We start from the raw sequence: 18975 nt of genomic DNA on the forward strand, positions 1-18975 counted from the left end.
TTAGGTCACGAGCAGTTGTCCAAGCATTTCACTACATATCGTACTGTGTATGACTGTGTACGTGACAAATAAAATTTGAATTTGAATTTGAATTTGAATCACGTCCCTGAAAACAGGATTTCGAGCTCAGAGTTGGTTAGCAGTTGGCTCTGCCTCTCATTCTACTTTTAAATACTCTAGGAACAACAAGTAGGCCTGCAGAGCGACAGCGAAGTGCTCTAATAGGGTGATATGGTACTACAAGGTCATTAAGATAAGATGGGGCCTGATTATTTAAGACCTTGTATGTGAGGAGCAGGATTTTGAATTCTGGATTTAACAGGAAGCCAATGAAGGGAAGCCAAAACAGGAGAAATATTATAAAATGCAGTTCTGTAGACCACGCTAGCAAATGCCACGACTTTTCTAGGGTTTATGTCGGTTGGTGAGGTGGAGCAACCCGTATGTGGAGGGAGAGTGGAGACAAATCTCCATCCAACAACATCAAAAACTGCAGCCAAGAGCTCAGTGATAGTTACAGACTGGATAAAAGACGTTACCTGCTGGTTTCAGTCTTGAGCCTTAAGGTCTGAATGTCCCAGGTGACCCTCACCTGCCCTTTTTGATACCCTGTTTCCTGTTGACCTGCTGGCCTGTTGTTCTAGTCAACACAGGAGCTGTCCGTTTTTCTTCTTTGAGGCCTGAGGGAGATCCTGCACATCAGTATTTTAAGGACTAAATAGATTATTAACAAAAACTTTTGAATCTTCAATATTTTCGCACTAATCAGCAAGAACAAACAACAGGGTATCCACCACCCCTGGCTGATGTTCCTGCTTACCTGCTACGCGGCGCGCTTCCTCCTGCTCCGACGCATCGTCGCAGACGCCGCGGTAAACGTAGCCGGTCGGCTAGTGAAGCTTAAAGCTTGCCTTGCTTTTTCTCGAGCGGTGCTCCAGTGGATTATGGTCTGTTCCATCCCATCCCAAGGCATCTCCTGGATCCTGTTGCCCCTTGTCTGGTTCCTGTCGTGGGCTCGTGTGGAGGTGAGCCTGCTTTTCACGTCTTGGGCGTTGTGGAATAAACTTTGTGCATTTGTGCCCATTAACTTGGGCTCCACAGACAACTTCTGCCCAGACTCCAGCTCCAGTGTGGATGGCTTTAATAAATGCCCGGTGCATAGCAAGTAAAACGATTGGATCTCCTTTTGTGACTGAGACATGGATGAGTGTAGCTTCATTTCTGAACTATTACCCTTCGACTGCTCATTTTTAAATGCTCCAAGGATATCAGGTAGAGGAGGAGGAATATATTTTTAAAAATAACTTTCATTGCAAGCAACTCCATGCACCGGTTCCCCCCTCCGTTTTTGAACTTCTGATGTTTGAACTGGGACGTTTTCAACCGGTTGTGTGTGCGGTAATCTACCAACCACCGAAGTTTAACAAAGACTTTTTAAATGACTTTTCATGTTTCTGGGCTGACATTGTGCCCAAATATGATCAGATTTTAATAGTTGGTGATTTTAATTTTCATGTCTGCTGCTCTGAAGGACTGCTTGCTCAGCAGTTTTTAAGTCTTTTAACCTTGTACTGTCTGTACAAGGCCCTACACGCCAGCACACTCTTGACCGGGTGTTATCGTGCGGTTTATCTGTTTTTAATTTGGAAATGAGGGATTCTGTGTTTTCTGATCACAACCCTGTTTTATTTGACATTTCTCTTGTGCATGAGTTTACAGCTCGCGCTCCACCAGGTGCTGTCAAATTTTTATTTCTTCCACTGCTGCTCTCCTCAACTTTTATAGAAAAAATGCTTTTATTGACCCCGAAATTACTTTAGGACTTAGTCTGGAGGAGCTGCTTTTGCAGTTCCAAGAAACCTGTACTAAGACCCTAAACATTATGGCCCCATTAAAAACCAGGCGGCCTAAACCTGTTCCCCAGCCCTGGTTAAATGAATCCACTGAGCGGTCAGACGTCAATGTAGGAGAGCAGAGGACAAACTGCAGGTTTCTTTTGAAATGTTAAAGGACTGTTGGAAATGTTATCAAAATACAGTGAAAAATTAGAAAAACAGGCATTTTTCTCAGGTGATTGCATCAAATTGTCATAATCCCCACGCACTTTATAAGACCATCAGTTCTATTTTAACCCTTTAAGACCTACCATAGAACCAATTCCGCCAGAGCTTATATTATATTTTTACATGCTGTGGAGCCATTTCAAATTGATATACATCAATACAACCATTATAGCCCAGATTTTAATAATATGTCTGCATTAAGTGCATAGTAATTACATAAATTGCAAAAAAGTGCAATAAACTACAAAAAAATTGAAAATCGTTTTTTTTTTTTAACATACATTTCTAGTTAGAGAAATTTAAGAAGTTTATCCCTCAAAACTGTAAATACAAAAACGTTGCACAAAATAGTTTCCCACCACAGGAAATTTATTTTAAGTGTCTTCATAGTTTTATTTTTGAAATACACCAATTTTTTTATACTGCAGGAAAAACGAAAATAAATATTATAGTGCAAATTTGCAAAAAAACAGCATTTGCATCAAAACAAACTATTTCCAGCAGTGCAATATGAGTCCTAAGCATCCCAGAAACGACACAGAAAGTCATAAAGTCAAAGTTAAGACCACCAGGCTCATAAGGCCCTGATGGTAAAAAAACTACATTTCCCCAAAATGACGTCACTTCCGGTTTCGGGCAGGTCATGGCGGACATGCGGCGATAGTTCGCGCTGAAGTGTTACAAACAGGGATCGGATCGGCAAAGCGTGTTTCAGGAATATTATGTTTTTGTTGCTGCAAGAGCTTTTTATGCAGTTTTTGCAAAGCTATATGTGGAAGGAAACCGTGACCGAGGGCAAGCTGATGGCATCAGATGTAAGTACAACTCCTCCGGTTTCATATGCAAATAAACCTTATTGCGCTAGCTTACGTGGTTGCAGTGCTACCAGGATTTAAAAATAGTTACGCAAAACGGAGCGTGCCCGCTCCGACCGGCTTTAAAGGGTTAAGTGTGCCCCAGTCTGCCACCCTGGAAGGCCCTTTATTAAGAAAACCTGGCCTTGACGCTTTGCTCAATTTTACGACTTATTTCAAGACTTATGTCTGTGAAGGTTCTCAGTCATCCAGGTCATCGTAGTCTAAGGAGCTTGCAAAGAAAAGCGTCTGGACTTCTTTAAGTTGCTTGAAGACGTTTCACCTCTCATCCGAGAAGCTTCTTCAGTTCTAAGGTCAAATGGTGGAGAGTCCCAGATATAAACCTAGTGGGAGTTTCCCCCCACAGAGGGACAAAAGACCCCTGATGATCCTCTACCTAATCACATGAGCCGAGGTGTGAAAGCTGGTGTGGGTTACAATCAGCCAGGGTTTCGGGTTAGCTCATTGTGAAACCTGGCCCCACCTTATCATGTGATTTCCTGAGGTCAGATAGCCCAGGATGTCAAATCAAATCAAATCACTTTTATTGTCACATCACATGTGCAGGTACATTGGTACAGCACATGTGAGTGAAATGCTTGTGTGCGAGCTTCACAAGCAACAGAGTTGTGCAAAATACAATAATGTAAACAAGCAAAATACAAGAATGGCTACATCTGAAACTAATAAATATATGTACAATATATAATAGTATATGCATTTCTGGATATGTATACTAAATATTTTTCTACGTGTGTGTGTGTGTGTGTGTGTGTACACATATTTTACAAATTAAATAGAGTAAACAATAAATAAAATGTATAAAAATATACAGAGTTGAGACATGTGCAAAACAGTGGCGTTACTGTACAGTATGGAGTGCATAATGTTAAAGTTCCAGTAGTGAAGCTGAGGTGTCTATGACGTGTTCAGCAGTCTGATGGCCTGGTGGAAGAAGCTGTCTCTCAGTCTGCTGGTACGGGACCGGATGCTGCAGAACCTCCTCCCTGATGGAAGTAGTCTGAACAGTTTATGGCTGGGGTGACTGGAGTCCTTGATGATCCTCCCCGCTTTCCTCAGGCACCGCTTCCTGTAGATGTCTTGGAGGGAGGGAAGCTCACCTCCAATTATCCGTTCAGAGCACCGCACTACTCGCTGGAGAGCTTTGCGGTTGTAGGCGGTGCTGTTGCCGTACCAGGTGGTGATGCATCCAGTGAGGATGCTCTCAATGGCACAGTGATAGAAGGTCCTGAGGATGCGGGGGCTCATGCCGAATCTTTTCAGTCTCCTGAGAAAGAAGAGGCGCTGCTGCGCCTTCTTCACTGTTTTGTTTGTGTGTACTGACCACGTAAGATCCTCAGCCAGATGTACGCCAAGGAACCGGAAGCTGCTCACTCTCTCCACAGCAGCGCCGTTGATGGTGATGGGGGTGTGTACTTCTCTGCACCTCCGGAAGTCCACTATCAACTCCTTTGTCTTTGCGACGTTGAGGGTGAGATGGTTGTCTTGACACCAGTGGGTCAGGGCGCTGACCTCCTCCCTGTAGGCCGTCTCATCACCATTGGTGATAAGACCCACCACTGTAGTAGGGTAGGATGTGAGTGGGCGTTAAGGCCGTACCCTTAGGCCCCCTCCTCGATTCAGAGATGGTCTTTCCCTTTTCACGTAAATGGCCCCTTGACTCCGCGTTCTTCTGCCTCCCTGGCTGCTGTGTCAGTGGGGATGGTGTTCGCTCTGTGTTGTAGCGTCCTGATGACGCCCAGTTTGTGCTCCAGTGGATGATGAGAGTCAAACCTTAGATACTGATCAGTATGTGTAGGTTTACGGTACACGTCAGCTTTTAGATGTCCCCCATTACTGATGGAAATCTCACAGTCTAAGAAGGCTAACCTGCCACGTTTCATATCCTCCCTGGTGAATTTGATGTGTCGGTCCACCGAGTTAATGTGATCCGTGAAATGTGGAACGTCCTGAGATCTGATTTTCACCCAGGTGTCATCCACATACCTGAACCAACGGCTTGGTGGCGTTCCAGGGTAGGATATAAGATTGAGGAAACAGTCAGCTGAGACTGAAGAAGTCATTTGGATGTTGATGAAATGTTTCTCCCACTGAAACCGTTACGTCCAAATGAACAGAATCAACCTTTGGAGACCTTTTGTAACTTTGAGAAAAGCTACTCTGTGTTTTTATTTTCCATCAGATGAAGGTTTAAACAGCAGATGCTTTAAAGCAGTGCGGTCATCAAGGTTACCAAAAATAGGAAATCTTTATTCACGGTGTAATAAATAAGAAAAATACAACAGAAAATGTTTCCCAGCTTTCAACAGCAGCAACGCGACCACTGTGTGTTTCCTAATGAGGGAAAGTGATTGTTGCCACGGCGATGCCCGACAGCTCGTCGATAAGTCACCTCAGCAGGTGGACAGCCGAGAGACCGTCACCGCCACAGAGAGCAAGGAGGAGGGTGGGCCTAACATGCAGATGTTTTCTGAGGTCCAGCTGTGCTTCACACTGCAGGCTGATCGTGGTGCTAATCATCGACACAAAGTCGTATCAGTGTGGCAGCAGCTCTCACTGGGCTCAGGAAAACAAGGGTAATGGAGGATAATGGCACAAACTCTCTGTGAAGTGAATGGTTACAACAATTCATAACAGACGGAGCCTTCCCCAGCACATGCGTCCTATAAATGGCTAAAAGCCTGTCTTGCAAACGCCCTGAGAGTTTTCTGGCAGTTTCTACCAGACGTTCCAGCCAATTCGTGTTCGTCAGAGTCATGTTACCAAACCAAGCAGCGTTTCAGACGAGACATTACAAGTTCTAATTTCCTTTAAAAAGAACAGACTGTACTGAATGTTTTGGTGGTGGCCTCAGTGTGAGGCTCGAAGCACAGTTTATGGAACAACGCCTAAATATTAGGGGTGCAACGATACTCGTATCGATATTGAACCGTTCGATACAGTGCTTTCGGTTCGGTACGCATATGTATCGAACAATACAACATTTTTAATTTATTTTATCAACTTTCCTTCTGACGATGCTGTCTGTGTTGAGCGCTCAGTGGATCTGCGCTCGACAGTGCAGCCTAGGCAGAGTAGTCGAGCGCAGATTCACTGAGCGCAGGGCAAGCTAGCAAGACAGAAGTTAAGCTCGTGGGGGAGGTTCAACATGGCAAACTGAACCTCCCCCACCCTCATTCAGATCTGGCCTTTGGAACTATTTTGGTTTTCATGTGACGTATGACCCTGAAGGTAAGCGTGTCATGGACTAAAGTAAAACAGTATGTTAGATTTGCCATGCAATGCTCAATTACATGGGTGGGAGCTAGTGTGTTAGCGCAGTTAGCTCGTTAACGTGTTGGCCGTCCAGCCCCACGCACGGGGCGATCGGCGGTAGCTCGTTAATGGAGATTTGCCGTGTTGTGGCGTTAACGTCATTTCAGATTAACGCTGACAGCACTAGTGGGAACACAACGAATATGACTGCACGTTTACTCCGACAGCATCCTAGTGCAAAGACAAGTGGAAGCAGACAAAAACAACAAGCACGCTTGCTACACACTTTACCCGAGTCATTTAGACAGCCGTTAGCACAGGATTCTCCTTATGGGGACCTGATATGTTTAACTTCTGCTGAGAATATAGCCCAGAAGAAGCGTATAGTATAGCTTTTATTTTGGAAAGAGCCATTTCTCTGTAATAAACTCTCTTTTCCAAAGATGAGGGATTCCTCAATCAGATAGATTTATTTTTTTATTACTTTGTTTCAGCAACATTAAATTTAAAAACTGTACGTTTGAGTTAAAATATATATTTATAATTTTAATAAATGACAAATGAAAAAAGCATGAACATTTTTTTGTATCGAAAAAATATCGAACCGTGACACCAAAGTATCGAACCGAACCGTGAATTTTGTGTATCGTTGCACCCCTACTAAATACCTGTCCACAGTCTGACTGTCTGCAGCGGTAATGACAGCAGGTGGGGAACTATGACTTCCTGAAATCAATAATCATGTCCAGGTCTGAGAAGGTTTGTTTTTACAGACAAAAATAAGTCAGTTATTGAATAAAATCACTGTCGGGTTAATTCTAATGCACAGTATGCATCATCAGAACTGTTACAGTATGAACTGTGGCTAATCAGACAGAGGCGTAACCCTGGAGGTTGGAGGGTTCGTGCCTTGAACAGTCACACTTGTTTCAGTTTCATGAACTTTTCTTCAGGTTATCTGAGCCCTGCATTCTCAGATCTGAATGTTTCCTTGTGTTTTTGTGACTCTCTCTGTTTGCAGTTAATGACTTTGAATTCAGCTATCGGACCTGTTTTCTCCGTCTGCACTTCATCTCACTTTATTTCAGCGCTGTAATTACTTTCTCTGTTTCTCATCTCCCTCCTGATGAAATGTGTCTCTGTGACAGCAGGAAGTGCTGCGCTGTCACTGCCCCTCTTCATATTTCAGGTTGATTGTGATTCTCTTGGATTAAACGCTGTTTTTGAGACCTGCACAGATTGAATCTGTCATCCAGTCTGGTGCTCGGTCTCAGCCACACCCGGCCTCCACATCGAGTCCGTCTGTGCCCAGAACAGAGAAACGGTTGCTAATCCAACAGGTTTATTCAGTGTGTGGGAAACCTGCTCTTAGCGCCTATTTCTGCCCGTTTTCCATCTTTTACATGTTTTTATGTCTTTGAGGTCATCCTGCATCTCATGTTTTTCCTTTGTGTGAGAATGGGTCGTCTCCTTATGTTTGTTCATGTTTACTTTCTGCGTCTCTCTTACTTTACTGTTCTCCTCTTTACTGTTGGAGTGCGTCTCTAACCGCTGTAATGTCTCTGTAACCCACCTGCATCTCCTCATTTTTTGGCTGATCTGTTAATGTCTCCCATGAAAGGTGAGGAGGACCCAATAAAGAGAATTCCACTGAATCAGAATCAGTCAAGTATAAAAATCCGTCCTGTTTCTGAGTCTATTTCTGTGCGTCTGTTGTCTCAGAACTGTAATTAAATATGGATCTCACACATGGATCAGTTCATCTAAATATAAATGAAGTTAAAACAGGAGGGTGTGGATATAAATATTCTGACAGCTCCTCTGTTCTGTCTCAGGTTGGTACTGAGCATGTGCAGTCCACACTCGGACTGTTTTTGGATGAAACACGTCGACAGATTTGGCGTCAGCGTGGCTCACAGTCTGTTTTAACACTTTTGACTCTGATGGTGTGAAAAACATTTTCATGCTGCAGTTTCTTTAAACCTGCGATGGGAAGAGCTTCACACGTCAATCACGGCCTTTCATATGAAGTAAGCTCGACGGCGGTGCAGAGATTCAGATTCAGATCAGCTGACAAACATGTGAGCAAGAGGACAATCAGTTCAGTCCCAGAAACAGCTGATTCACTCTGAGCCTGCAGACGTCCTCGCATCACCGTGGCTTCAGCCAACTCCAACTCTGTCTCTTTGTCTTTTTGTTAGTGCTGTCAGTGTTAATCTCGTTAAAATGACGTTAACGCCAAAACCACATTAACGCAACAAATCGCCGTCAGCAAGTTAGCTCCGTTCGCCCCGTACGTGGGGCTGCGTGGCGTCAATGTGTTAGCGCAGTTAGCTCGTTAATACAGCCCCACGCACGGGGCGGTCCGTAAATTCGAGATTAACGCTGACAGCACTACTTTTTGTCTCTTTGTCCCTTTGTCTTATTGTCCCTTTGTCTTTTTGTGTCTTTATGCATATGTATCTTTATCGCTTTGTCTTTTTGTATCTTTGTCTTTTTGTTAGTGCTGTCAGTGTTAATCTCGTTAAAATGACGTTAACGCCAAAACCACATTAACGCAACAAATTGCCATCAGCGAGTTAGCTCTGTTGTCTTTTTGTCATTTTGTCTTTTCGTCTCTTTGTCCCTTTATGTCTTTCTCTCTTTTTCTTTTTGTCTCTTTGTCTTTTTGTTAGTGCTGTCAGTGTTAATCTTGTTAAAATGACATTAACGCCATAACCGCATTAACGCAACAAATCGCCGTCAGCGAGTTTCTCTGTTCGCCCCGTTCGTGGGGCTGCGTGGCGTCAATGTGTTAGCGCAGTTAGCTCGTTAATGCAGCCCCACGCACGGGGCGGTCCGTAAATCCGAGATTAACGCTGACAGCACTACATTTCGTCTCTTTGTCTTTTTGTGTCTTTGTCTTTCTGTGTCTTTATGCATATGTGTCTTTATCACTTTGTCTTTTTGTCGTTTTGTCTTTTTGTGTCTTTGTACCTTTTTGTCTTTGTCTTTTTGTGTCTTTATCGCTTTGTCTTTTTGTCGTTTTGTCTTTTTGTCTCTTTGTCTTTTTGTGTCTTTTTGTGTCTTTTTGTGTCTTTGTCTTTTTGTGTCTTTATGCATATGTGTCTTTATCGCTTTGTCTTTTCGTCTCTTTGTCTTTTTGTGTCTTGTCTTTTTGTCGTTTTGTCTTTTTGTCTCTTTGTCTTTTTGTCTCTTTGTCTTTTAGTCTCTTTGTCTTTTTGTGTCTTTTTGTGTCTTTGTCTTTTTGTGTCTTTATGCATATGTGTCTTTATCGCTTTGTCTTTTTGTCGTTTTGTCTTTTTGTCTCTTTGTCCCTTTGTCTTTTTGTGTCTTTGTCTTTTTGTGTCTTTATGCATATGTGTCTTTATCGCTTTGTATTTTTGTCTCTTTGTCCCTTTGTCTTTTTGTGTCTTTGTCTTTTTGTGTCTTTATGCATATGTGTCTTTATTGCTTTGTCTTTTTATCGTTTTGTCTTTTTGTCTCTTTGTCCCTTTGTCTTTTCGTCTCTTTGTCCCTTTGCCTTTTCGTCTCTTTGTCTTTTTGTGTCTTTGTCTTTTTGTGTCTTTATGCATATGTGTCTTTATCGCTTTGTCTTTTCGTCGTTTTGTCTTTTTGTGTCTTTATGCATATGTGTCTTTATCGCTTTGTCTTTTTGTGTCTTTTTGTGTCTTTGTCTTTTTGTGTCTTTATGCATATGTGTCTTTATCGCTTTGTCTTTTCGTCTCTTTGTCTTTTTGTGTCTTGTCTTTTTGTCGTTTTGTCTTTTTGTCTCTTTGTCTTTTAGTCTCTTTGTCTTTTTGTGTCTTTTTGTGTCTTTTTGTGTCTTTGTCTTTTTGTGTCTTTATGCATATGTGTCTTTATCACTTTGTCTTTTTGTCGTTTTGTCTTTTTGTCTCTTTGTCCCTTTGTCTTTTTGTGTCTTTGTCTTTTTGTGTCTTTATGCATATGTGTCTTTATTGCTTTGTCTTTTTGTCGTTTTGTCTTTTTGTCTCTTTGTCCCTTTGTCTTTTCGTCTCTTTGTCCCTTTGCCTTTTCGTCTCTTTGTCTTTTTGTGTCTTTGTCTTTTTGTGTCTTTATGCATATGTGTCTTTATCGCTTTGTCTTTTCGTCTCTTTGTCTTTTTGTGTCTTGTCTTTTTGTCTCTTTGTCTTTTTGTCTCTTTGTCTTTTAGTCTCTTTGTCTTTTTGTGTCTTTGTCTTTTTGTGTCTTGTCTTTTTGTCGTTTTGTCTTTTTGTCTCTTTGTCTTTTTGTCTCTTTGTCTTTTTGTGTCTTTTTGTGTCTTTGTCTTTTTGTGTCTTTATGCATATGTGTCTTTATCGCTTTGTCTTTTTGTCGTTTTGTCTTTTTGTCTCTATGTCCCTTTGTGGATTTGTCCTTTTGTCTCTTTGTGTCTCTGTCTCATGTCAGCTCCTCCCTTTTACACATCCTTGCTGTTACATTACGTCCCTCGGACTTTGCAGTGAAGTGTTTATTAAAGTCATGATTCTGTGACCTTTCCAACAAAATGAAATGCACAAAAATGTGTTTACCTTGTAAAACAATATCACAGTTACTTACAAATTCCAAGAAATGAATAGCAGTCACTCAAACTGATATACTTTATGGATTTCAAAGCAGCAGACATGTGCGGGCGTGTTTCTGCTCAGCCTTTAAAAATCCATCACAGCTGCTGGTTACAAATGTGTCTTTGGTGGTTTGGCATCCAAAAAACAAAACATGGACAGGTTCTCATCTGAGCACTCGATACAACTTGCCTCGTTCACCCACTCACACGAGCACGTTTTCTATGCTTTTCAGCTAACACACGCATCAGAGAGCAACCTGATGTAACATCTTAGCCAAGACATGGTGACTGGAGCAGACAGGGATCGAACCACCAACCTTCTGATCTGCAGATGACCTGCTCTGCCTTTACACTACCAAGATGTCCTGATGATGCGTCATGATCTCCCATCACACTTTTAAATCATAGCTGAAGTGTGACCTTTGATCTTCAGTCTTGTGCTGTTTAGCTTCTGCTGTGATTGGTGCAGTTTAACTCTTTTGACACAAAGCCACAGCTTCTCCACAAAGGTCAAAAAGGTCAAAGGTAATAAAGGTCATTTGACCCATCACTGCTGGGTTGCTGTTCCAGTCCAGTTCTTCTGATCAGGTGTGTTGGTATCAGAGATGGGTGTGACTTCCTGTCCCCAGGTGATCAGTGTTCAATTAGTTTCATATGAGTAAATGTATAAATAAATAACAGACATTCAGAAACTCTGTGCTGATGATGTCACAGAGGCGTGGCTCTGATTCTGAGCACAGACCAGTTTCACTAAATGGTGGTTATTAGGTATTAAATAGAGTTTCAGGTCTTTCTGTGTGCGAACATTTGTGAATCTCTGTGAGTTTATTTCAGATGCAAACTTCCTGTTCCCACAACGATCAGCTGATCAGAGCTCAGCTGACACCTTCATGATGAGTTTCTGCTCTCAGGTCCAACTGAATAAACCACAAAGGTCGAAGACTACACTCCCATCAGAGTCACAAAGACGCAGGAAGTGGGGTCACTACCCTATGATAGCCATTGTTTATATACAGTCTATGGTTTACATCAGTGAGTCAAAGCCTCCCCTGGTGGCCGTTGAAGGCACTGCAGGAAGGTCTGTTGGTACAGTGGGGCAAAAAAGTATTTAGTCAGCCACCGATTGTGCAAGTTCCCCCACCTAAAATGATGACAGAGGTCAGTAATTTGCACCAGAGGTACACTTCAACTGTGAGAGACAGAATGTGAAAAAAAAAATCCATGAATCCACATGGTAGGATTTGTAAAGAATTTATTGGTAAATCAGGGTGGAAAATAAGTATTTGGTCAATAACAAAAATACAACTCAATACTTTGTGACATAACCTTTGTTGGCAATAACAGAGGTCAAACGTTTACTATAGGTCTTTACCAGGTTTGCACACACAGTAGCTGGTATTTTGGCCCATTCCTCCATGCAGATCTTCTCGAGAGCAGTGATGTTTTGGGGCTGTCGCCGAGCAACACGGACTTTCAACTCCCGCCACAGATTTTCTATGGGGTTGAGGTCTGGAGACTGGCTAGGCCACTCCAGGACTTTCAAATGCTTCTTACGGAGCCACTCCTTTGTTGCCCGGGCGGTGTGTTTTGGATCATTGTCATGTTGGAAGACCCAGCCTCGTTTCATCTTCAAAGTTCTCACCGATGGAAGGAGGTTTTGGCTCAAAATCTCACGATACATGGCCCCATTCATTCTGTCCTTAACACGGATCAGTCGTCCTGTGCCCTTGGCAGAAAAACAGCCCCATAGCATGATGTTTCCACCCCCATGCTTCACAGTAGGTATGGTGTTCTTGGGATGCAACTCAGTATTCTTCTTCCTCCAAACACGACGAGTTGAGTTTATACCAAAAAGTTCTACTTTGGTTTCATCTGACCACATGACATTCTCCCAATCCTCTGCTGTATCATCCATGTGCTCTCTGGCAAACTTCAGACGGGCCTGGACATGCACTGGCTTCAGCAGCGGAACACGTCTGGCACTGCGGGATTTGATTCCCTGCCGTTGTAGTGTGTTACTGATGGTGACCTTTGTTACTTTGGTCCCAGCTCTCTGCAGGTCATTCACCAGGTCCCCCCGTGTGGTTCTGGGATCTTTGCTCACCGTTCTCATGATCATTTTGACCCCACGGGATGAGATCTTGCGTGGAGCCCCAGATCGAGCCCCAGATGTATGTCTTCCATTTTCTGATGATTGCTCCCACAGTTGATTTTTTCACACCAAGCTGCTTGCCTATTGTAGATTCACTCTTCCCAGTCTGGTGCAGGTCTACAATACTTTTCCTGGTGTCCTTCGAAAGCTCTTTGGTCTTGGCCATGGCGGAGTTTGGAGTCTGACTGTTTGAGGCTGTGGACAGGTGTCTTTTATACAGATGATGAGTTCAAACAGGTGCCATTAATACAGGTAACGAGTGGGGGACAGAAAAGCGTCTTACAGAAGACGTTACAGGTCTGTGAGAGCCAGAGATTTTCCTTGTTTGAGGTGACCAAATACTTATTTTCCACCCTGATTTACCAATAAATTCTTTACAAATCCTACCATGTGGATTCATGGATTTTTTTTCACATTCTGTCTCTCACAGTTGAAGTGTACCTCTGGTGCAAATTACTGACCTCTGTCATCATTTTAGGTGGGGGAACTTGCACAATCGGTGGCTGACTAAATACATTTTTGCCCCACTGTATGTGTAACATATTCTTTTTCCTTCTTTGACTAGTCGTTGATCCTCAGCTTGTTGCGTCTCGTTGTTAGCTTGAAACTTAATTTGTCGGTAAACCTGTGAATGAAAGGAAACACTTTTTCCCGCTCGAACGACGACCAGCGGCACGTCTGAAGTTAGTTAGTTTTAGTGTCTGTGATCAGTGCCTTTGGTCAGTGCCTGTGGTCAGTGTCTGTGATCAGTACCTGTGGTCAGTGTCTGTGATCAGTATCTGTGGTCAGTGTCTGTGGTCAGTGTCTGTGATCAGTACCTGTGGTCAGTGTCTGTGATCAGTGTCTGTGGTCAGTACCTGTGGTCAGTGTCTGTGATCAGTGTCTGTGGTCAGTACCTGTGGTCAGTACCTGTGGTCAGTGCCTTTGGTCAGTGCCTGTGATCAGTGTCTGTGGTCAGTACCTGTGGTCAGTGTCTGTGGTCAGTGTCTGTGGTCAGTACCTGTGGTCAGTGTCTGTGATCAGTGTCTGTGGTCAGTACCTGTCGTCAGTGTCTGTGATCAGTGCTGTGGTCAGTATCTGTGGTCAGTACCTGTGGTCAGTGTCTGTGGTCAGTGCCTGTGATCAGTACCTGTCGTCAGTGTCTGTGATCAGTGTCTGTGATCAGTGTCTGTGGTCAGTGCCTGTGATCAGTACCTGTGGTCAGTGTCTGTGGTCAGTGTCTGTGATCAGTGTCTGTGGTCAGTGTCTGTGATCAGTGCCTGTGGTCAGTGCCTGTGATCAGTGTCTGTGGTCAGTACCTGTGGTCAGTGTCTGTGATCAGTGCCTGTGATCAGTGTCTGTGGTCAGTACCTGTGGTCAGTGTCTGTGATCAGTGTCTGTGGTCAGTGCCTGTGGTCAGTGCCTGTGGTCAGTGCCTGTGATCAGTGTCTGTGGTCAGTGTCTGTGGTCAGTACCTGTGGTCAGTGTCTGTGATCAGTGCCTTTGGTCAGTGCCTGTGATCAGTGTCTGTGGTCAGTGTCTGTGATCAGTGTCTGTGGTCAGTGCCTGTGATCAGTACCTGTGGTCAGTGTCTGTGATCAGTGTCTGTGATCAATGTCTGTGATCAGTGTCTGTGGTCAGTACCTGTGATCAGTGTCTGTGGTCAGTACCTGTGGTCAGTACATGTGGTCAGTGCCTGTGGTCAGTGTCTGTGATCAGTGTCTGTGATCAGTACCTGTGATCAGTGCCTGTGGTCAGTGTCTGTGATCAGTGTCTGTGATCAGTGTCTGTGGTCAGTGTCTGTGATCAGTACCTGTGATCAGTGCCTGTGGTCAGTGTCTGTGATCAGTGTCTGTGATCAGTATCTGTGATCAGTGCCTGTGGTCAGTGCCTGTGGTCAGTGTCTGTGATCAGTATCTGTGATCAGTGTCTGTGATCAGTACCTGTGTCAGTGTCTGTGATCAGTGTCTGTGATCAGTGTCTTTGATCAGTATCTGTGATCAGTGTCTGTGGTCAGTGTCTTTGGTCAGTACCTGTGTCAGTGTCTGTGATCAGTGTCTGTGGTCAGTGCCTGTGATCAGTGTCTGTAATCAGTGTCTGTGGTCAGTGTCTGTGATCAGTGCCTGTGGTCAGTGTCTGTGGTCAGTCAGGTCTGCTTCCATTAACTCAAACAGAGCTGCAAACGAGTGCGAGAGAGTTGCAGCACCCACCTGTAGCTGCCATTATAAAGGCACAGTCAAAAGACCACAGACGCACACACACACACACACACACACACACACACACACACACACACACACACAACACACGCTCTCCACAGGTCTGTGGGTCTGAATGGTCTCGGGGATCAAACATGACCATGCTCCTCGGGGTGAAACCTTCTAACATATGAAACGGTTGCTATCACAAGGCGACATTGTTGCTACAATGTCACAGAAATTAGAAGCTGATGTTTTGTGCCAATGGAAACGACACGGCGAGGTCCACGGCTCACCTCGCTGCACCACCCTGAACCCTGCTGCTCTGCACCCACAGGACGCCTGACAGGCACGATTCAGGTAGAATGAGATTGACAGGAAGTTGGACTCACCCTGCAGCGGCAGCAGGTGATGTCGGCGCACTCTTGCTTGGCGGCAGCAGGTTTGGCGTCGGGGTCACCGCCTGCACTGAACAGACACTTTCCTGCATGAACAAGTTGTTGCCATCCTCTTGTTGCACTCCGAGACGCAGACAGCAGAATGCAGGCGTCTGACTGGATGCTGATGTCTTTATTTTGCTTTTTGGGTTTTATTCCGGTGGCAGGGAGAGGAAAGCGTCTTTCTTCTCCTCTCGTCTCTGCTGTTCTGCACGCGCCGCGCCTTCTCTCCCCTCTGCCTGCCTGCCTCTCACAACAACTGCGAGGAGGAGGAGGATGCTGACTGGTGCTGGCTGTGTCTCGTTGCCCATGGCAACCCGTTGCTATAGCAATGGACCCGAGCTCACTGGGAGATGGAGCTGACGATGAAGACTGGGGGAGACCTACAGAGGGTCGGAGAGGAGCCGGGTTTGTTTACATTTAAGTTCAGACTCTGCTGACGACCTGCGAGCTCAGGCAGTCTGACACAGAGAGTCCGCTCAGGCTGCACCCATCAGCGGGAGCAGGAGGACGGTTAAAGGGTCTCTGATGGGCGGAGACTAACGCCACCATGTGACAGGAAGAAGACGCTGGAAACAAACTTCAACTGAGCAAACTTCTGGTGTGACCCGTCCACAGCTCAAAGTCCATCACTGATCTGCTGCTGCAGTCTGGAAACGTCCTGATGTTCACGCTCAGCCACCCATGAGCTGCAGCCACGCCACGACCTTTGAACTCTGAGCTTACCGACATCCAGTTAGCGCCGCTCTCCTGGATCCATCTGTCTGCCTCTGGCTCATGCTCACTCACACACACACACACACACACACACAGATGAGACAAACTTTCTGCTCTCTGCACAGCTGAAGAACCTTTAACTCGTGAACGCCCTCTGGTGGAGGAAAGCTGCAATCACACTTAAACATCCAATCACTGTGCAGCGTTTCTCTGTCAGCAATCAGCTGATTGTAATGAGTGGAACACACAACAGCCACAGACATACAAAGCTAACCCAGGATCTAAGCCACACCTGCTGCACATGCACTCAGGTAATCAGCAATGACACAGAAGCGCCACCCGGTGGTTTGAGATGGAAACTCAAACCGGATCTCTTAATCTGCTAGAGCAGACATGCTCACTAAACTCTGTCCCCAGCTGAAGCAGTGTGAGCGTGCTCAGAAAACACAGTTCTGTGGTGATGATCGACGGTTTAAACCTGCCAGACACTTCCTGTTTACCTGTCCGGGTTCACCATGCTTGGATGCAGTGCTGTCACCATCAGCTCTGACCACACAGGTGTGTGCACTCCCCTGCTGAGCCTTGGTGATATCATAGAGCGTAACTTCTACAACTGAGGTGTGTCTCAAACACATGAGGGCGGGCACCGGTTTGTGGAGCCGCCATGATGTCTCACTGTGTTTGGCTAAAGTGGATGGACATCGCCCTTCCATATGTGGCTACAGACAGGAAACATACGTGTTTCCGGTGCTGGATGGACATTTGGATTCATGTCAGCACCTTTAGACTGAAGCAGTGAAGGATCATACCTGTTACATCATCATGCAAGGGAAAGGCTCAGCGCTGCCACCATCTTTACAAAACCTCCACCTCACCTCAAGCTTCTTCTCCTGAGCTGAAGTCAGCGCTCCAACATGAAAATGTGCCCATTCATTCATTGTCACAGTTACTGATGCAAACGGTTTTATTCATAGACATGTTCCAGACACAACATCGTGTCACGCAGCTCAGCATGTTTATTTATTAATAAGGGTTCAGGTGTGTCAGGGAGAGAGCTGCAATAAGTGCCGGCCAATCATCATACAGCACAGCTAAAGTGTTCAAGGTTTCTTTATTTGATGAAAGATGAAACACTAATAATTCATTTGGCAGGAAACAGAAAATGTTATCAATAATATTAAAGAGGAAGAAGTTGTTTTTTAAACAATGACTGCAGCAGACAGCTGCACGGAGCTCCTCACTGTGAGCAGCCCATTGGCTTCAACCTTCACCGACATGCTGCTGCCTCACTCATATTAGCGTTCTGTTTACACAGAGGCCGTCAGCTGACCTGGAGCCAGTCTGTGTGCCGAGGCGGGCGGAGCTTCAGCGCTCGGTTCAGCCTCACGGAGGTTTCAGTCATCACCACGAGCAGTGCAGCACATCAGGTTTAGTCCAATCATCTGTGACGCAGGCCACCACACGGGGAGTTTCAGTGTTCACAGGTTGCATGAAGTGCAGTTTCTGCTTTCTTCCACCAGGTGGCAGCGCTGACTCAGTCTGAGCTTCTCCCTCTACAGAGGGGAGAGGTATTAAAGAAACAACGATAGCAGCACACATCAGGTTAGAGAGCGTGGAGGCGAGGGTGGAGAGGGTGGAGGAGAGGATGGGGGAGAGCGTGGAGAGGGTGGGGAGGGTGGAGGAGAGGGTGTAGAGGGTGGAGGAGAGGGGAGAGGAGAGGATGGGGGAGAGCGTGGAGAGGGTGGAGGAGAGGGTAGAGGAGAGGATGGGGAGAGCGTGGAGAGGGTGGGAGGGTGGAGGAGAGGGTGTAGAGGGTGGAGGAGAGGGGAGAGGAGAGGATGGGGGAGAGCGTGGAGAGGGTGGAGGAGAGGGTAGAGGAGAGGATGGGGAGAGCGTGGAGAGGGTGGGAGGGTGGAGGAGAGGGTGTAGAGGGTGGAGGAGAGGGTAGAGGAGAGGATGGGGGAGAGCGTGTAGAGGGTGGAGGAGAGGGTAGAGGAGAGGATGGGGAAGAACGTGGAGAGGGTGGAGGAGAGGGTGTAGAGGGTGGAGGAGAGGATGGGGGAGAGGGTGGGGAGGGTGGTGGAGAGCATTGAGAGGGTGGAGGAGAGGGTGGAGGAGAGGATGGGGGAGAGCGTGGAGGCGAGGGTGGAGAGGGTGGACGAGAGGGTGTAGAGGGTGGTGGAGAGGGTAGAGGGGAGGATGGGGGAGAGCGTGGTGAGGGTGGAGGACAGGGTGTAGAGGGTGGAGGAGAGGGTGGAGGAGAGGGCGGGGGCTTGTGATGGGTGCTGCAGTCAGCCTGATTGGGAGTTGTTGGAGTCAAACTGTTAAAGGTTGTCATTGTGTTACTTACAGTTGTAAGTCTTAGTTGCAGCAGCAGGATCAAAGACTCCCTCCCCGGCCTGTCTGTTGGCGGGGCGGCTGTAGTGTTTTATCATAGGCACATCCTGGGTGAAGGTTCTGTTTCCTGCTTAGTAAACTTCCTGCCTTTAGATTAGATTAAACTTTATTAATCCCTCGGGTGGGCTCCTCCGGGAAATTTGGTTTACCATAGCACCGACAGAAGTTACAGAATGTGAGCAGACCTTTTATGACCCTTTTGTGGGCAGGAGGTCACACAAACGCACCCCCAAACACAAACACACACTCACATACACACACACACACATACAGATGCTCGCACATACGTGCACACACATACACAAATAGCGCCTTATCTTTTAGAACCACAGGGG

The 18975-nt window shown here is 45.6% G+C and overlaps 1 long non-coding RNA gene across 1 annotated transcript in view; it reads right to left on the bottom strand.

Moving 5' to 3' along the window:
* The window catches only part of LOC147303098 (uncharacterized), a 39727-nt gene extending 23957 nt beyond the window's left edge, over positions 1-15770 (bottom strand). The window contains exon 1 of the long non-coding RNA XR_015126796.1: positions 15482-15770. This is a non-coding gene — a long non-coding RNA (uncharacterized LOC147303098). The remainder of the gene's footprint in view (positions 1-15481) is intronic.
* Between the last annotated feature and the right edge of the window lie 3205 nt (positions 15771-18975).

The sequence above is a fragment of the Aulonocara sp. 'chitande type north' Nkhata Bay genome, linkage group LG22, assembly GCF_057382095.1.
Source record: "Aulonocara sp. 'chitande type north' Nkhata Bay isolate Kocher_YH1m ecotype deep benthic linkage group LG22, A_spYH_male_GT1.1, whole genome shotgun sequence".
In the NCBI taxonomy this organism is placed as follows: domain Eukaryota; kingdom Metazoa; phylum Chordata; class Actinopteri; order Cichliformes; family Cichlidae; genus Aulonocara; species Aulonocara sp. 'chitande type north' Nkhata Bay.